A 16,954-nucleotide genomic window follows, 5' to 3' on the forward strand; every position below is an offset into this window, starting at 1 on the left:
TAGCCATGCCTCTGGGAAGTGGTGGTTCCTAGCCCAGGCAAGCAGGGAGAGAAACATCTGTCCTGCTAATATGAGCTTGACTTGAATTCTGATCTCATCAGTGATATAAGTCAGCATGTCAATCGTTCCTCTAACCCAAATCCATGTCCCTGGAACCGGGGGCCTTGTTATCCATGCTATCTGGACCACTCGTAATTTTATACAATTCAATGAAATCTCCCGCCCGCCTCCTCCGTTCCAAAGAAAGCAACACCAGCCTATCCAGAATACAAGCAGAAAGAACTCCAAAGGAGTGCGGGTTAGGTGCATTGGCCATGCTAAATTGCCCCTTAGTATCCCGGAATGAATAGGTTAGAGGGATTAGCAGAGTAAATATGTGGGGTTACGGGGATAGGGCCGAGGTGGGATTGTTGTTGGTGAAGATTCGATGGGCCGAATGGCCTCCCTCTGCGCTGTAGGGATTCTATGATTCTATGAACTGGAAAAGCTCAACAGGGCTGGCAGCATCTGTGGAGAGAGGAACAGAGGGTGGGGTTTTCTGCACCCGCCCCACCCCCCCCCCAGCGTATCTCCCAGCAGCGGAGGCTGGATGCCATTGGCCAACTACAGGATCTTCTGGTTCTGTGAATGTCGACATTGTTTGGGGTCAGCAGGAACGGCGGGGGGGGCGATGGTGTCACCATTGACGTGACCAAAAAATCCCACCAGCAGGGGGGGTCAGGAAGTTAACAGTTCTAGTCCATGGAAGGGATTCCTATTTATATGCGCCCCAAGTGCTGAATTAAACAATGCCTTTCACTGGTGTATCTTTAACAATATGATTAATATACAGTTAACAAATTCCTGCACACATTATTCAAACAGGTGGCACAGTGTTTAGCACTGCTGTCTCACAGCGCCAGGAACCTGGGTCCGATTCCCGTCTCAGGTCACTGTCTGTGTGGAGTTTGCACATTCTCCCCGTGTCTGCGTGGGTTTCCTCCGGGCGCTCCGGTTTCCTCCCTCAGCCCAAAGATGTGCAGGTTAAGTGGATTGGCCAAAGGTTAAGGGGGATGAGTGAGGTAAACTGTGTAGGGTTAGGGGATAGGACCTGGGTAAGAGGTGGTGCAGATTCGATGGGCCAAATGGCCACCTTCTGCACTGTAGGCGATTCTATGAATGTGCCATTCAGCCCCTCGAGATTCAGTGAGCGTACGGCCGGTCTGTACATCAACTCCATTTACCCACCTTCGCTTTATATCCCTCGTTACACGCACCACATAAAAGAAATCGAGCCAGCGCAATCTTGATTTCACCAATTGATCCCCAGAACCCGCAGGTTTTGTGGGGAAGAGAGCGATCCAGATTTCCGCGACCCTTTGAGTGAAAATATCCTTCCTGCTTTCACTCTTGAATGGCTTCACATTTCAAGATGGCGTCTGAGGCTCTGGGATCCATTTGAACTGCCTGAGCTCAGTCAGAGGCACTCTCAGCAGTCGCACTGCGTTATGTCTAAACCATTTTGTCCTCCAGTCAGTGGAATGTGAAGCTATTGTAACATTTATTCTGATTTGCGGAACAGTTTGTGAAGTAAATGTGCTTTTCCAAGTGACCGATGGGTCTTCATTTCTGTGCAATGTGTTTCTTTGTGGTGGGAAAAGGCTAACTTCTGGTTCGATTTAATGTGCCAGGGAAGGGGAATTGAAACCCAGAGGGCATAGGTTTAAGGTGAGAGGGGAAAGGTTGAAAAGGGACCTGAGGGGCAACATCTCCGCGCAGAGGGCGGTGCGTATATGGAATGAGCTGCCAGAGGAGGCGGTTGAGGCGGGAACAATGACAGCATTTAAAATACATTTGAATAAGTACGTGGATGGGAAAGGATTAGAGCGATATGGGCCAAACACGTACAATTGGTAGCAGCTGGGAGGGTACCATGGTCAGCATGGACCAGTTGGGCTGAAGGGCCTGTTTCCGAGCTGTATTGCTCTCTGACTCTATGGGCGGGATTTTCCAGCTGCGCTCGCCCCAATACTGGAATATCCTGCCCGAAGTCAACAGACCTTTGCATGGTCCACCCCCCCCCCCCCCCCACCCCTCCGCCCACCACCACCCGCTACAATTCGCATGGCGGATGGGACGGGAAAACTTGGCCCTATGACTCTAAAAATACTAAGAGCTGTTCAAGTGTCTTTCACAACAGCTCGAAGGGCTGAATGGCCTCCTCCTGCTTCTAGTTTCTATGTTTCTAATATTTCCCTGGCGATATTTCTCACCCTGTGTGAGGTTGCAGGAGGGGGGGGGGAGTGGGGAGTGGGGGGTGGGTGGGGAGTGTGGGGGGTGGGGGGGTGGGGAGAGTAGGGGGTGGGGGGGGAGTGGGGGGTGGGGGGGAGTGGGGGGTGGGGGATGGGTGGGGGGTGGGGGGCGGGTGTGGGGTGGCGGGGGGGGGGAATTCTCTGGCCTCCATGCGGAGTGTTTCCCACGACAAGAGGCAGTGCGCTGTTCACTGGAGACAGGATCTTCTGGTCCCGCTGCTATCAATATAGTTTCTCATTGACTGTACCCCACACCACCGGGAAGCCTGTGGTAGCAGTGCTGCATCAGCGGGAGCAGAAGAACCTGCCGGCATGACCAACCGGAAAATTCCGACCTATATCTTTCCCTGGCTCGGTCTCTTACCTTTGGAGCTCCCCCTTGCATTTCTCCTTGGCCCCCTCTTCTACCTCATCCACATCTAGTCCATTCTCCGCAGAGATGCCCTCAGCTTCCACCTCATTCTCCCCATTGTCCATCTGCCTCTGTCTCTCCACACTTTCACTCCCACTCTCACTGCATGTTTCTCCTGTTCTTGCCCTCCTTTCCACCCGTGTTCCAAGCCAGAGATGAGGAGGAATTTCTTCCCTCAGAGGGCAGTGAATCTGTGGAATTCTTTACCATCGGGGACTGTAGAGGCTGGGTCGTTAAGTATGTTCAAGGCTGAGGTAAACAGATTTTTAATCAGATAGGGAATCCAGGGTTATGAGGATAAGGCGGGAAAGTGGAGTTGAGGATTATCACATCAGATCAGTCATGATCTCATTGAATGGCAGAGCACACTCGATGGGCCGAATGGCCTCCTTCTGCTCCAATTTCTGGAACTCGGGTTGGTTGGCAGCTGCTGTCGGCTGGGGATTGTAGGCTGAGGCCTACTCTCAAGAAAAGGAGCTGAGATTCTGAAGAGGTTCATAAAGGCTTTCTGGCTGAAATTGGTGATTTTACCTGAAATTATTTCTCTCTTTAATTCTCTCATTCTTTCCCCAATTACTTGTTGCTGGAATCCCCTAATTACCATCTCTCATAGAACAACAAAGAAAAGTACAGAACAGGAACAGGCCCTTCGGCCCTCCGAGCCTGTGTCAATCATGGTGCCCTAACTAAAAAACACCTTCTCACTGGGTCCTTATCCCTCTATTCCCTCTCTATTCATGTACCCATCCAGATGCCTCTTAAATGTTACTCATATGTCTGCTTCCACCATCTCCTCTGGCAGCACAACTTGTTATTTATCGAGACGAGTCATCACCAACAACTTATATTTATACTACCCCCATAACATAATTGTGACAACCCTCAGTACTTACATGGGGAATCCCTAATCGACCCCTCTGTGGGACTTGTGGGATACGTGTTCCCGTGGTAACGGGTGATTGCCTACCCAGGTGGAACACGTCTCCCAACCCCTTGATAAATCAGACCCCTGAGCGGGTCTAATGTTCTATCGTCCCAGACGGGACTCATGTACATGTACCACAGTGTTGTGATTTGTTGGACTAGTTCAGCCTGTACGTAACGGAGGCATGGGTGAGGGTTTCAGCAGCTGATAAGCTGAGGCAGAGGTGAAGATGGGTGATGTCACAGAGGTGGAAACAGGCTGTCCCAGTGGTTGCACAGATAAGTAATCAGAAGCTTATCTTGAGCTCAGACGTTACACATAAAACATTGGGCCTCATCGCGCCCGCATGCATTACATTGATCTGCTGACACATGCACAAGTCAGAAGCACGCCCACCAACAGTCAAGAAACCAATTTAAATTAATTCAACACCAATTGAATGGGATTTTACGAGGCCTGTCTGCCTTAATGGTTGGCGAGTGGGTCAATTGACAAAGGCGGCCTTTACATTTTAGGTGCAACCTCGATCCAGGACAGGGTCAAAGGTCAGGGTTCAAATAAAATTAACAAATGTGTCGAGGGACTGAGGTCCGTGCACATTTATGTTGTCTAGACACCCCTGGCATAGTTTTAACATCAATATTTGTTTTACAGGTCTGCAGCTCCCTGAGACAGCTCCATATTAGCGGTATCCCTGAGGGAGCATGTTAGAGATACCAAACCATAGAATCATAGAATCCCTACAGCGCAGAAGGAGGCCATTCAGCCCATCGAGTCTGCACTGGCCACAATCCCACCTAGGCCCTATCCCCATAACCCCATGCATTTACTCTAGCTAGTCCTATGACACTAAGGGGCAATTTAATATGGCCAATCCACCTAACCCGCACATCTTTGGATGGTGGGAGGAAACCGGAGCACCCGGAGGAAACCCACGCAGACATGGGGAGAATGTGCAAACTCCACACAGTAAAAAGTCTCACAACACCAGGTTAAAATCCAGAGCAGTTCTCCGAAAGCTCGTGATTGCAAATAAACCTGTTGGATTTCAACGCCAGTCCAACGCCGGCATCTCCGCATCAAACTCCACACAGACAGTGACCCAAGCCGGGAATTGAACCCAGGTCCCTGGCGCTGTGAGGCTGCATTGCTAACCACTGTGCCACCGTGCCACCCCGTCCCTTATCTCTGTTCTCTTCCGGACCCAGTAAGAGTTTTAACAACACCAGGTTGAAATCCAACAGGTTTATTTGGTAGCAAATGCCATTAGCTTTCGGAGCGCTGCTCCTTCGTCAGATGGAGTGGAAATCTGCTCTCAAACAGGGCATACAGAGACACAAAATCAAGTTACAGAATACTGATTAGAATGCGAATCTCTACAACCAACCAGGTCTTAAAGATACAGACAATGTGAGTGGAGGGGGCATTAAGCACAGGTTAAAGAGATGTGTATTGTCTCCAGACAGGACAGCCAGTGAGATTCTGCAAGTCCAGGAGGCAAGCTGTGGGGGTTACTTATGTGTATTATTATTATTATATGTTATTTATGTGTGACATAAATCCAAGATCCCGGTTTAGGCCGTCCTCATGTGTGCGGAACTTGGCTATCAGTTTCTGCTCAGCGACTCTGCGCTGTCGTGTGTCGTGAAGGCCACCTTGGAGAACGCTTACCTGAAGATCAGAGGCTGAATGCCCATGACTGCTGAAGTGCTTCCCCACAGGAAGAGAACAGTCTTGCCTGGTGATTGTCGAGCGATGTTCATTCATCCGTTGCCGTAGCATCTGCATGGTTTCCCCAATGTACCATGCCTCGGGACATCCTTTCCTGCAGCGTATCAGGTAGACAACGTTGGCCGAGTTGCAAGAGTAGGTACCGTGTACCTGGTAGATGGTGTTCTCACGTGAGATGATGGCATCCGTGTCAATGATCCAGCATGTCTTGCAGAGGTTGCTGTGACAGGGTTGTGTGGTGTCGTGGTCACTGTTCTCCTGAAGGCTGGGTAGTTTGCTGCGGACAATGGTCTGTTTGACGTTGTGCGGTTGTTTGAAGGCAAGAAGTGGGGGCGTGGGGATGGCCTTGGCGAGATGTTCGTCTTCATCAATGACATGTTGAAGGCTCCGGAGGAGATGCCGTAGCTTCTCCGCTCCGGGGAAGTACTGGACGACGAAGGGTACTCTGTCCACTGTGTCCCGTGTTTGTCTTCTGAGGAGGTCGGTGCGGTTTTTCGCTGTGGCGCGTCGGAACTGTCGATCGATGAGTCGAGCGCCATATCCTGTTCTTATGAGGGCATCTTTCAGCATCTGGAGGTGTCTGTTGCGATCCTCCTCATCCGAGCAGATCCTGTGTATACGGAGGGCTTGTCCGTAGGGGATGGCTTCTTTAACGTGTTTAGGGTGGAAGCTGGAGAAGTGGAGCATTGTGAGGTTGACGGTCTTCCGGACCGCCATGGCCGTGTTCAGCCTTTCACAGAATGTGTTTCACACTGAGCGGCTGTTAATTGTCCAGCCAGTCAGATACTGCACTCTGGGGCCCATCATGGCCAGGAACACGTTTCGTACCCACTTCCGGGCCAAGCAGGCCAAGGGGCAATATGTCCAGATAAATGCAAAGTGATGCATTTTGGATGAACTAATGTAGGGAGGAGTTATACAATAAATGGCAGAGTCATCAGGAGTATAGAAACACAGAGGGACCTAGGTGTGCGAGTCCACAAATCCTTGAAGGTGGCAACACAGCTGGAGAAGGTGGTGAAGAAGGCACGTGGTATGCTTGCCTTTATAGGACGGGGTATAGAGTATAAAAGCTGGAGTCTGGTGTTGCAGCTGTATAGAACGCTGGTTAGGCCACATTTGGAGTACTGCGTCCAGTTCTGGTCGCCGCACTACCAGAAGGACGTGGAGGCTTTAGAGAGAGTGCAGAGAAGGTTTACCAGGATGTTGCCTGGTATGGAGGGTCTTAGCTATGAGGAGAGATTGGGTCAACTGGGCTACCAGAAGGACGTGGAGGCTTTGGAGAGAGTACAGAGGAGGTTTACCAGGATGTTGCCTGGTATGGAGGGGCTTGGTTATGAGGAGAGATTGGGGAAACTGGGGTTGTTCTCCTTGGAAAGACGGAGGATGAGGGGAGACTTAATAGAGGTGTATAAAATTATGAAAGGCATAGATAGGGTGAACGGTGGGAAGCTTTTCCCCGGGTCGGTGGTGACGTTCACGAGGGGTCATAGGTTCAAGGTGAAGGGGGGGAGGTTTAACACAGATATCAGAAGGACATATTTCACACAGAGGGTCGTGGGGGCCTGGAATGTGTTGCCGGGCAAGGTGGTGGAGGCGGACACACTGGGAACGTTTAAGACTTATCTAGACAGCTATATGAACGGAGTGGGAATGGAGGGATACAAAAGAGTGATCTAGTTTGGACCAGGGAGCGGCGCGGGCTAATTGTTCCTGGTTTCTCGTTTCAAGGCTTCATTCTACGATCATCTTGCTGGTGCCAGTACAGAGTGAGACTGCGGATAGTTGGGAACCTGTCTCGGGGGCAGGGGATTCATATGGTGTTCGTGGAAGTGGAAATGACTAGGGTTGGGAAGCATTTTCCGATCGGGGCCATTGTGATCTCCTGGACTCGTTTCGATCGCCTCAGGGGGTCGGAGAGGAATTTCCCAGATTTTTTTTTCCCCATATTGGCCCTGGGGTTTTTCACTCTGGGTTTTCGCCTCTCCCTGGAGATCACATGGTCTGGAATGGGGGGGTGGGGGTAAGTTAATAGGTTGTAATGAACAAAGCATCGTAGCTGTGAGGGACAGCTCGGTGGATAGGATATTGGTATGTAGATAGGCTGGAAAATTGGGTGGGGATCCTGGATTCAGGATTCAATCCTGGACCGGGGAGCGGCGCGGGCTTGGAGGGCCGAAGGGCCTGTTCCTGTGCTGTATTGTTCTTTGTTTGTTCTTTGTACTGTTCTTTGTTCTTTGTTCTTTGTCAGGCCCAATATCCCAAATGGTCTGATTCAGTCCAGACAGGGAGAGGGGTGGATTGGGATGCCGGGGAATGGTGGAGCTTGAAGGCACTGTGTGTCCTGATACACAATTTGAGGAAATTTCTCCTCATCCAATACTGGATGTTGGATAAGCAGCCTGATTACCGAGCACCGACAGAGGTGATGGTGAGGTGGAGGCGGAGATCAGCAGCATACGTGTGAAAACTAACATCGTGCCTTTGGAGGGCGTTACCAAGAGGCATCATCATGTCGATGTGGAATAACAGTGGGCCAAGGATAGATCCCTGGGGGATAGAAAAGGAATGATACAGGTGCAGGGAGAGAAGCCATTGCAGGTGATACCATGGTCACTGTCAGGTAGATAATGGGACCACGTTAGAGCCTGCCCACCCAGTAGGACAATAATGAAGGGACGTTGGAGGAGAATGATGTGGTCTCAGACTGGCTGAGAAGGACAAGGAGGGAACCTTCGTTACAGTCACATAGTGGTAGGCAGTGGTGTAGTGGTATTGTCACGAGACTCGTAATCTAGTGGTTCCTATTTTCAAGAAGGGGAATAGGGATAGCCCAGGTAATTACCGACCGGTGAGTCTAACCTCAGTGGTTGGTAAACTGATGGAGACGATCCTGAGGGACAGGATATATGAGCATTTAGAGAGGTTTAGTATGCCCAAGAATACTCAGCATGGCTTTGTCAAGGGCAGATAGTGCCTTACGAGCCTGGTGGAGTTCTTCGAAAATGTGACTAAACACATTGACGAAGGGAAGGCGGTAGATGTGGTTTATATGGATTTTAGCAAGGCGTTCGATAAGGTCCCCCATGCAAGGCTTCTAGAAAAAGTGAGAGGGCATGGGATCCAAGGAGCTGCTGCCCGGTGGATCCAGAACTGGCTTGCCCAAAGGAGGCAGAGAGTGTGTATAGATGGGTCTTTTTCTAAATGGAGGTCGGTCACCAGTGGTGTGCCCCCAGGGATCTGTTCTGGGACCCTTGCTGTTTGTCATTTTCATAAATGATCTGGATGAGGAAGCGGAGGGATGGGTTGGTAAGTTTGCCAACGACACGAAGGTTGGTGGGGTTGTGGATAATCTGGAGGGATGTCAGAAGTTACAGAGGGACATAGATAGGATACAAGATTGGGCGGACAAGTGGCAGATGGACTTCAACCCAGATAAATGCGTCGTGGTCCATTTTGGTCGGACAAATGGGATGAAGGAGTACAATATAAAGGGAAAGACTCTTAGTATGGTCGAGGATCAGAAGGACCTTGGGGTCCGGGTCCATAGGACTCTAAAATCGGCCCCGTAGGTGGAGGAGGTGGTTAAGAAGGCGTATGGTGTGCTGGCCTTTATCAATCGAGGGATTGAGTTTAGGAGTCCAGGGATAATGATGCAGCTATATAAGACCCTCGTCAGACCCCACTTGGAGTACTGTGCTCAGTTCTGGTCGCCTCACTATAGGAAGGATGTGGAAAAGATTGAAAGGATGCAGAGGCGATTTACAAGGATGTTGCCTGGATTGAGTGGCATGCCTTATGAGGATAGGCTGAGGGAGCTCGGTCTTTTCTCCTCGGAGAGATGAAGGATGAGAGGAGACCTAATAGAGGTGTATAAGATGTTGAGAGGCATAGATCGGGTGGACTCTCAGAGGCTTTTTCCCAGGGTGGAAATGTCTGCTACGAGAGGACACAGGTTTAAGGTGCTGGGGGGTAGGTACAGGGGAGATGTTAGGGGTAAGTTTTTCACACAGAGGGTGGTGGGTGAGTGGAATCGGCTGCCGTCAGTGGTGGTGGAGGCGAACTCAATAGGGTCTTTTAAGAGACTCCTGGATGAGTACATGGAGCTTAATAGGATGGAGGGTTATAGGTAGGTCTAGAAGGTAGGGATGTGTTCGGCACAACTTGTGGGCCGAAGGGCCTGTTTGTGCTGTAGTTTTTCTATGTTCTATGTTCTATGTTCTAAGTACGTTAAGTTTATTTATCAGTCACAAGTAGACTTACATTAACACTGCAATGAAGTTACTGTGAAAATCCCCGAGTCGCCACACTCCGGCACCTGTTCAGGTACACTGAGGGAGAATTTAGCATGGCCAATTCACCTAACCAGCACATCCTTCAGATTGTGGGAGGAAACCAGAGCACCCGGAGGAAACCCACGCAGACACGGGGAGAACGTGCAGACACCACACACACAGTGACCCCAACCGGGAATTGAATCCGGGTCCCCCGGCGCTGTGAGGCAGCAGTGCTAACCAGTGTGCCACCGTGCCTCCCTAGAGACCTAGAGACCCAACTGCAGTGCTCTGGGGACCCAGGTTCAAATCCCACCATGGCAGGTGGTGAAATTTGAATGTAATGAAAATCTGGAATTAAAGGTCAACCTTGAAACCATTGTCGATTGTCATAAAAACCCATCTGGTTCACTAACAGCCTTCAGGGAAGGAAATCTGCCGTCCTTACCCGGTCTGGGCTACATATGACTCCAGAGCCATAGCAATGTGGTTGACTCTGACCATCCCTCAGGGATGGGCAATAAATGCTGGCCCAGCCAGCGACGCCCACATCCCATGAATGATTCTTTTTCAAACTGTTTGGGAAGAGTTGTTTCCTCATTGTGGACACGTTCCTGGTTGCTCACTCTTTGTTTTATCTAAGTCCCTTTTTAATGATTCCTGTTTTAGTTCAATCGTCCACTCCTTCAATCCTCAGCACAAACACTTATCTACCTCACAATGACTAAGAGTAGATACAATATCTATCACCTGAGGATATTTTATAGGACTCCACCTTCTTGGGAATAAAACCACAAGTTACTTATTTTGGCAAGGAATCACTGCTTCCTGGAGATAAAGCATAAATTTACATCATAAAACAGCCCAGCGTTAGCCAATCACCAGAGTGAATAACAATTCCCCGTTTTATCACCTTTCACTGGAAGTGATAGACAGGTTGCTTGTTGGCAGCTTGGTTCCATTTTTATCGCTAATCTTTTTTTAATTTTCACTCCATTCTTAAAGTTACAAAGCCAATGCTCAGAATGGATCCGGCAAACTCAAATCCATTCCTTGCCTGCTCTAAAAACCAAATTCAAATTCCAATTGAATCCAGTTCATTGTTCCTACACGAAAGACGAACAAGATCCAAGCTGACAAGATAAGGCACAACACGCCTTCTTGGGCTCGATCTAAGCCAGAACACCAAGAAACGATTGCCGGAATTTTACCGGCACACCCGCCCCAGAATCATAAGTTCATAAGTTCATCAGAAACAGGAGCAGAATTAGGCCATTTGGCCCATCGATCCCGCTCCGCCATTCGATCATGGCTGATATGCTCCTCATCCCCATAACCCTTCAACCCATTACCGATTAAAAATCTGTCTAACTCCTCAAATTCACTCACTGTCTCAGCATCCACCGCACTTTGGGGTAGTGAATTCCGCAGATTCACAACCCTTTGGGAGAAGTCGTTTTTCCTCAGCTCTGTTTTAAATTTGCTGCCCCTTATCCTAAGACCTCTCGTCCTAGAATGCCCCACAAGAGGAAGCATCCACTCCACGTCTACTTTATCCACACCTTTCATCATCTTGTATACCTCAATTTGATCTCCCCTCATTCTTCTAAATTCCAGAGAGTGTCGGCCTAAACTGTTCAATCTCTCTTCATACGACAAACCCCTCATCTCTGGAATCAATCTAGTGAACCTCCTCTGAACTGCCTCCAATACCACTGCATCTTTCCTCAAATAAGGGGACCAAAACTGTGCGCAATACTCCAGGTGCAGCCTCACCAATGCCGTGTATAGTTGCAGCAATACTTCCTTACCTTTATATTCTATTCCTTTAGCTATAAATGCCAACATTCCATTCACTTTCTTTATTATCTGCTGTACCTGCTGCTAGTTTTCTGTGAATCATGAACGAGGACAACCAGATCCCTCTGCACCGGAGCTCCCCGAAGTCTCTCCCCATTTAGATAATAAGTCGTCTTCCCATTTTTGCGACCAAAATGCATGAGCTCACACTTATCCACATTAAACTCCATCTGCCACATTTTGGCCCATTCTCCTAACCTATCTATATCCACTTGTAAGGTTCTTATTTCCTCATCACAACTTACTGTCCCACCTATTTTTGTGTCAACTGCAAATTTGGCTGTAGGGCCTTCTATCCCTGTATCCAAGTCATTAATATAGATTGTAAATAGCTGGGAACCCTGTGGCACCCCACTTGTTACTTCTTGCCAACCAGAAAAAAACATTTATCCTGACTCTCAGTCTTCACAGTAAGAAGTTTAACAACACCAGGTTAAAGTCCAACAGGTTTATTTGGTAGCAAAAGCCACACAAGCTTTCGAGGCTCTGAGCCCCTTCTTCAGGTGAGTGGGAATTCTGTTCACAAACAGAACTTATAAGACACAGACTCAATTTACATGAATAATGGTTGGAATGCGAATACTTACAACTAATCCAGTCTTTAAGAAACAAAACAATGGGAGTGGAGAGAGCATCAAAACAGGCTAAAAAGATGTGTATTGTCTCCAGACAAGACAGCCAGTGAAACTCTGCAGGTCCACGCAACTGTGGGAGTTACAAATAGTGTGACATAAATTCTGATTCTAGGATCGCATGATAAAGACTCAGGAGGAAAAAAGCAGAAATATTTATGTGAAATAGTGTGACATAAACCCAATATCCCGGTTGAGGCCGTCCTTGTGTGTGCGGAACCTGGCTATCAGTTTCTGCTCCGCGACTCTGCGCTGTCGTGTGTCGCGAAGGCCGCCTTGGAGAACGCTTACCCGAATATCAGAGGCCGAATGCCCGTGACCGCTGAAGTGCTCCCCAACAGGAAGAGAACAGTCTTGCCTGGTGATTGTCGAGCGGTGTTCATTCATCCGTTGTCGCAGCGTCTGCATAGTTTCCCCAATGTACCATGCCTCGGGACATCCTTTCTTGCAGCGTATCAGGTAGACAACGTTGGCCGAGTTGCAAGAGTATGTACCGTGTACCTGGTGGATGGTGTTCTCACGTGAGATGATGGCATCTGTGTCGATGATCCGGCACGTCTTGCAGAGGTTGCTGTGGCAGGGTTGTGTGGTGTCTTGGTCACTGTTCTCCTGAAGGCTGGGTAGTTTGCTGCGGACAATGGTCTGTTTGAGGTTGTGCGGTTGTTTGAAGGCAAGAAGTGGGGGTGTGGGGATGGCCTTGGCGAGATGTTCGTCTTCATCAATGACATGTTGAAGGCTCCGGAGGAGATGCCGTAGCTTCTCCGCTCCGGGGAAGTACTGGACAACGAAGGGTACTCTGTCCACTGTGTCCCGTGTTTGTCTTCTGAGGAGGTCGGTGCGGTTTTTCGCTGTGGCGCGTTGGAACTGTTGATCAATGAGTCTAGCGCCATATCCTGTTCTTATGAGGGCATCTTTCAGCGTCTGGAGGTGTCTGTTGCGATCCTCCTCATCCGAGCAGATCCTGTGTATACGGAGGGCTTGTCCGTAGGGACAAGCATCTCTCCATCTCAGTCTTCAGCCAGTCACTTATCCAAGCTAATAAATTACCCCTAATGCCATGTGATCTAACCTCGTGAATTAACCTTTTGTGTGGCAATTTATCAAACGCCTTCTGGAAATCCAGATATACTACATCTACAGCATCCCCATTTTCCACTTTGCTTGTTACATCCTCAAAGAACTCTAGCAAATTAGTCAAACATGATTTGTCTTTCATAAACCCATGCTGACTCTGATAGATAGCGTTCGGACTTCCCAAATGTCCTGATATTGTTTCTTTGATAATTGATTCTAACACTTTCCCAACAACAGATGTTAAACGAACTAGTCTGTAATTTCCCACATTTTGCCTCCCTCCCTTTTTGAATAAGGGCGTTACATCAGCGTATTTCCAATCCATTGGAACCTTTCCTGTGTACAGGGAATTTTGGAATATTATAACCAACGGATCCACTATCTCTGCTGCCACTTCCTTTAATACCCTAGGATGTAGGCCATCAGGTCCGGGGGACTTGTCTGCTCTCAATCCCAATAGTTTGCTGAGTACTTTTTCCCTATCGATGTTGATTGTTCTAATGTTGATGGTTGTTCTAATGATGTTGATGGTTACTGTGGGAGGCGAGGGAGGAGATTGCGGAGCCTTTGGCGATGATCTTTGCATCGTCGATGGAGATGGGAGAGGTTCCGGAGGATTGGAGGATTGCAGATGTGGTCCCTATATTCAAGAAAGGGAACAGGGACAGCCCGGGAAATTACCGACCGGTGAGTCTAACCTCAGTGGTTGGTAAGTTGATGGAGAGGATCCTGAGAGACAGGATTTATGATCATCTAGAGAAGTTTAGTATGATCAAAAGTAGTCAGCACGGCTTTGTCAAGGGCAGGTCGTGCCTTACGAGCCTGGTTGAGTTCTTTGAAAATGTGACCAAACACATTGACGAAGGAAGAGCGGTGGATGTGGTCTATATGGACTTCAGCAAGGCGTTCGATAAGGTCCCCCATGCAAGACTTCTTGAGAAAGTGAGAGGGCATGGGATCCAAGGGGCTGTTGCCTTGTGGATCCAGAACTGGCTTGCCTGCAGAAGGCAGAGAGTGGCTGTGGAGGGGTCTTTCTCTGCATGGAGGTCAGTGACCAGTGGAGTGCCCCAGGGATCTGTTCTGGGACCCTTGCTGTTTGTCATTTTCATAAATGACCTGGATGAGGAAGTGGAGGGATGGGTTGGTAAGTTTGCTGACGACACCAAGGTAGGTGGTGTTGTGGATAGTTTGGAGGGATGTCAGAAGTTGCAGCGAGACATAGATAGAATGCAAGACTGGGCGGAGAAGTGGCAGATGGACTTCAACCCGGATAAGTGTGTGGTGATCCATTTTGGCAGATCCAATGGGATGAAGCAGCAGTATAATATGAAGGGTACCATTCTTAGCAGTGTAGAGGATCAGAAGGACCTTGGGGTCCGGGTCCATAGGACTCTTAAATCGGCCTCGCAGGTGGAGGATGCGGTCAAGAAGGCATACGGCGTACTGGCCTTCATTAATCGAGGGATTGAGTTTAGGAGTCGGGAGATAATGCTGCAGCTTTATAGGACCCTGGTTAGACCCCACTTGGAGTACTGCGCGCAGTTCTGGTCACCTCATTACAGGAAAGATGTTGAAGCCATTGAAAGGGTGCAGAGGAGATTTACAAGGATGTTGCCTGGATTGGGGGGCATGCCTTATGAGGATAGGTTGAGGGAGCTTGGTCTCTTCTCCCTGGAGAGACGAAGGATGAGAGGTGACCTGATAGAGGTTTACAAGATGTTGAGAGGTCTGGATAGGGTAGACTCTCAGAGGCTATTTCCAAGGGCTGAAATGGTTGCTACGAGAGGACACAGGTTTAAGGTGCTGGGGGGTAGGTACAGAGGAAATGTCAGGGGTAAGTTTTTCACTCAGAGGGTGGTGGGTGAGTGGAATCGGCTGACGTCGGTGGTGGTGGAGGCAAACTCGTTGGGGTCTTTTAAGAGACTTCTGGATGAGTACATGGGATTTAATGGGATTGAGGGCTATAGATAAGCCTAGAGGTGGGGATGTGATCGGCGCAACTTGTGGGCCGAAGGGCCTGTTTGTGCTGTGGCTTTCTATGTTCTATGTTCTATGTTCTAAGTTCTACCCTTTCTATTACCTCTGACTTGCCCGTTTCTATAGCAATGGTACGAGTGTCCTCCACCGTGAAAACTGAGGCAAAGTATTGATTTAGCATCTCTGCAATTTCAGTGTTCCCCTCTATTAACTCTCCGGTTTCATCTTCGAAGGGACCAACATTCACCTTAGCGACTCTCTTCCCTTTTATATAGAAGCTTTTGCTATCCTTCTTGATATTTTGCACTAGTTTTCTTTTGTAATTTACTTTAGCTGTTTTTATTACTTTTTTAGTGTCCCTTTATTTATGTTTGAAAGTTTCTCAATCTTCCGGCCTGCCACTGGCCTTTGCGACATGGTATACCTTACCATGTCTTTATATTGTCCTTGACCTCCTTGTTTCGCCATGGATATTTTTTACCCCCCTTACCATCTTTCTTCCTCACTGGGATATATTATACTGAAATCGGGACAGGTGAGGCTCGCAAGACGGCATTCTCAGGCGGGATCTTACAAGACTCAGACAGGCAAGGCGGTAAAATTCCGGCAGATAACATTTTTTTCAAAAATACACTTTATTCATATAAGATCTGAAAAACACATTACAAATGTAGCCCAGTCCATCACGCAAACCAGCCTCCCATCCATTGACACTTCCCGCTGCCTCGGCAAAGCAGCCAGCATCATCAAGGACCCACGCACCCCGGACATTTTCTCTCCCACCTTCTTCCGTCGGGGAAAAGATACAAAAGTCTGAGGTCACGTACCAACCGACTCAAGAAGAGCTTCTTCCCTGCTACCATCAGACTTCTGAATGGACCTGCCTTGCATTGAGTTGATCTTTCTCTATACCCTAGCTATGACTGTAAGACTACATTCTACACTCTCTCCTTTCCTTCTCTATGTACAGTATGTTTTGTCTGTATAGCGCGCAAGAAACAATACTTTTCACTGTATGTTAATATATGTGACAATAATAAAACAAATCAAATCAAATCAAAATCAAATCAAACTATTTCAAATTATTGCAACAATAAAGTTCGATGATATTTACTTTTTCTCCTGAGATCAAAATTCACGCTGAGTTCAGTTTGAGAGCATTATATAGATTTCAATATTTATATCACAATGTCCAAAATGTATTACAAACTATATATATATTGGTCATACTGCACTCTGGGTTTTACTAGCCCCTCGGTGTACATTGGCTGAAAGGCCTTACACAGTGGCCTTTCCCCATTGTGCCTTGGCAGAGGCTGCCCCAAGCTTGGGTGCGTCCCTCAGCACGTAGACCTGGACCTTGGAATGTGCCAGTCTGAAGCAATTACTTCCCTTAAATGTCTTGCCTTCATCGTGCTGGGGGTGTGTCCCAGTTCACTTTGGGAGTCCGAGTTGTTGTGGCAACAGGCATTTTTACACACATGTCCTGGTCACCCTATTATAGAAAGGATATTATTAAACTAGAAAGAGTGCAGAAAAGATTTACTCGGATGCTACCGGGACTTGATGGCTTGAGTTATAAGGAGAGGCTGGATAAACTGGGATTTTTTTCTCTGGAGCGTAAAAGGCTGAGGGGTGATCTTATAGAGGTCTATAAAATAATGAGGGGCACAGATCAGCTAGATAGTCAATATATTTTCCCAAAGGTAGGGGAGTCTAAAACCAGAGGGCATAGGTTTAAGGTGAGAGGGAAGAGATACAAAAGGGTCCAGAAGGGT

This window comes from Mustelus asterias, chromosome 2 (assembly GCF_964213995.1).
Source record: "Mustelus asterias chromosome 2, sMusAst1.hap1.1, whole genome shotgun sequence".
Taxonomy (NCBI): Eukaryota; Metazoa; Chordata; class Chondrichthyes; order Carcharhiniformes; family Triakidae; genus Mustelus; species Mustelus asterias.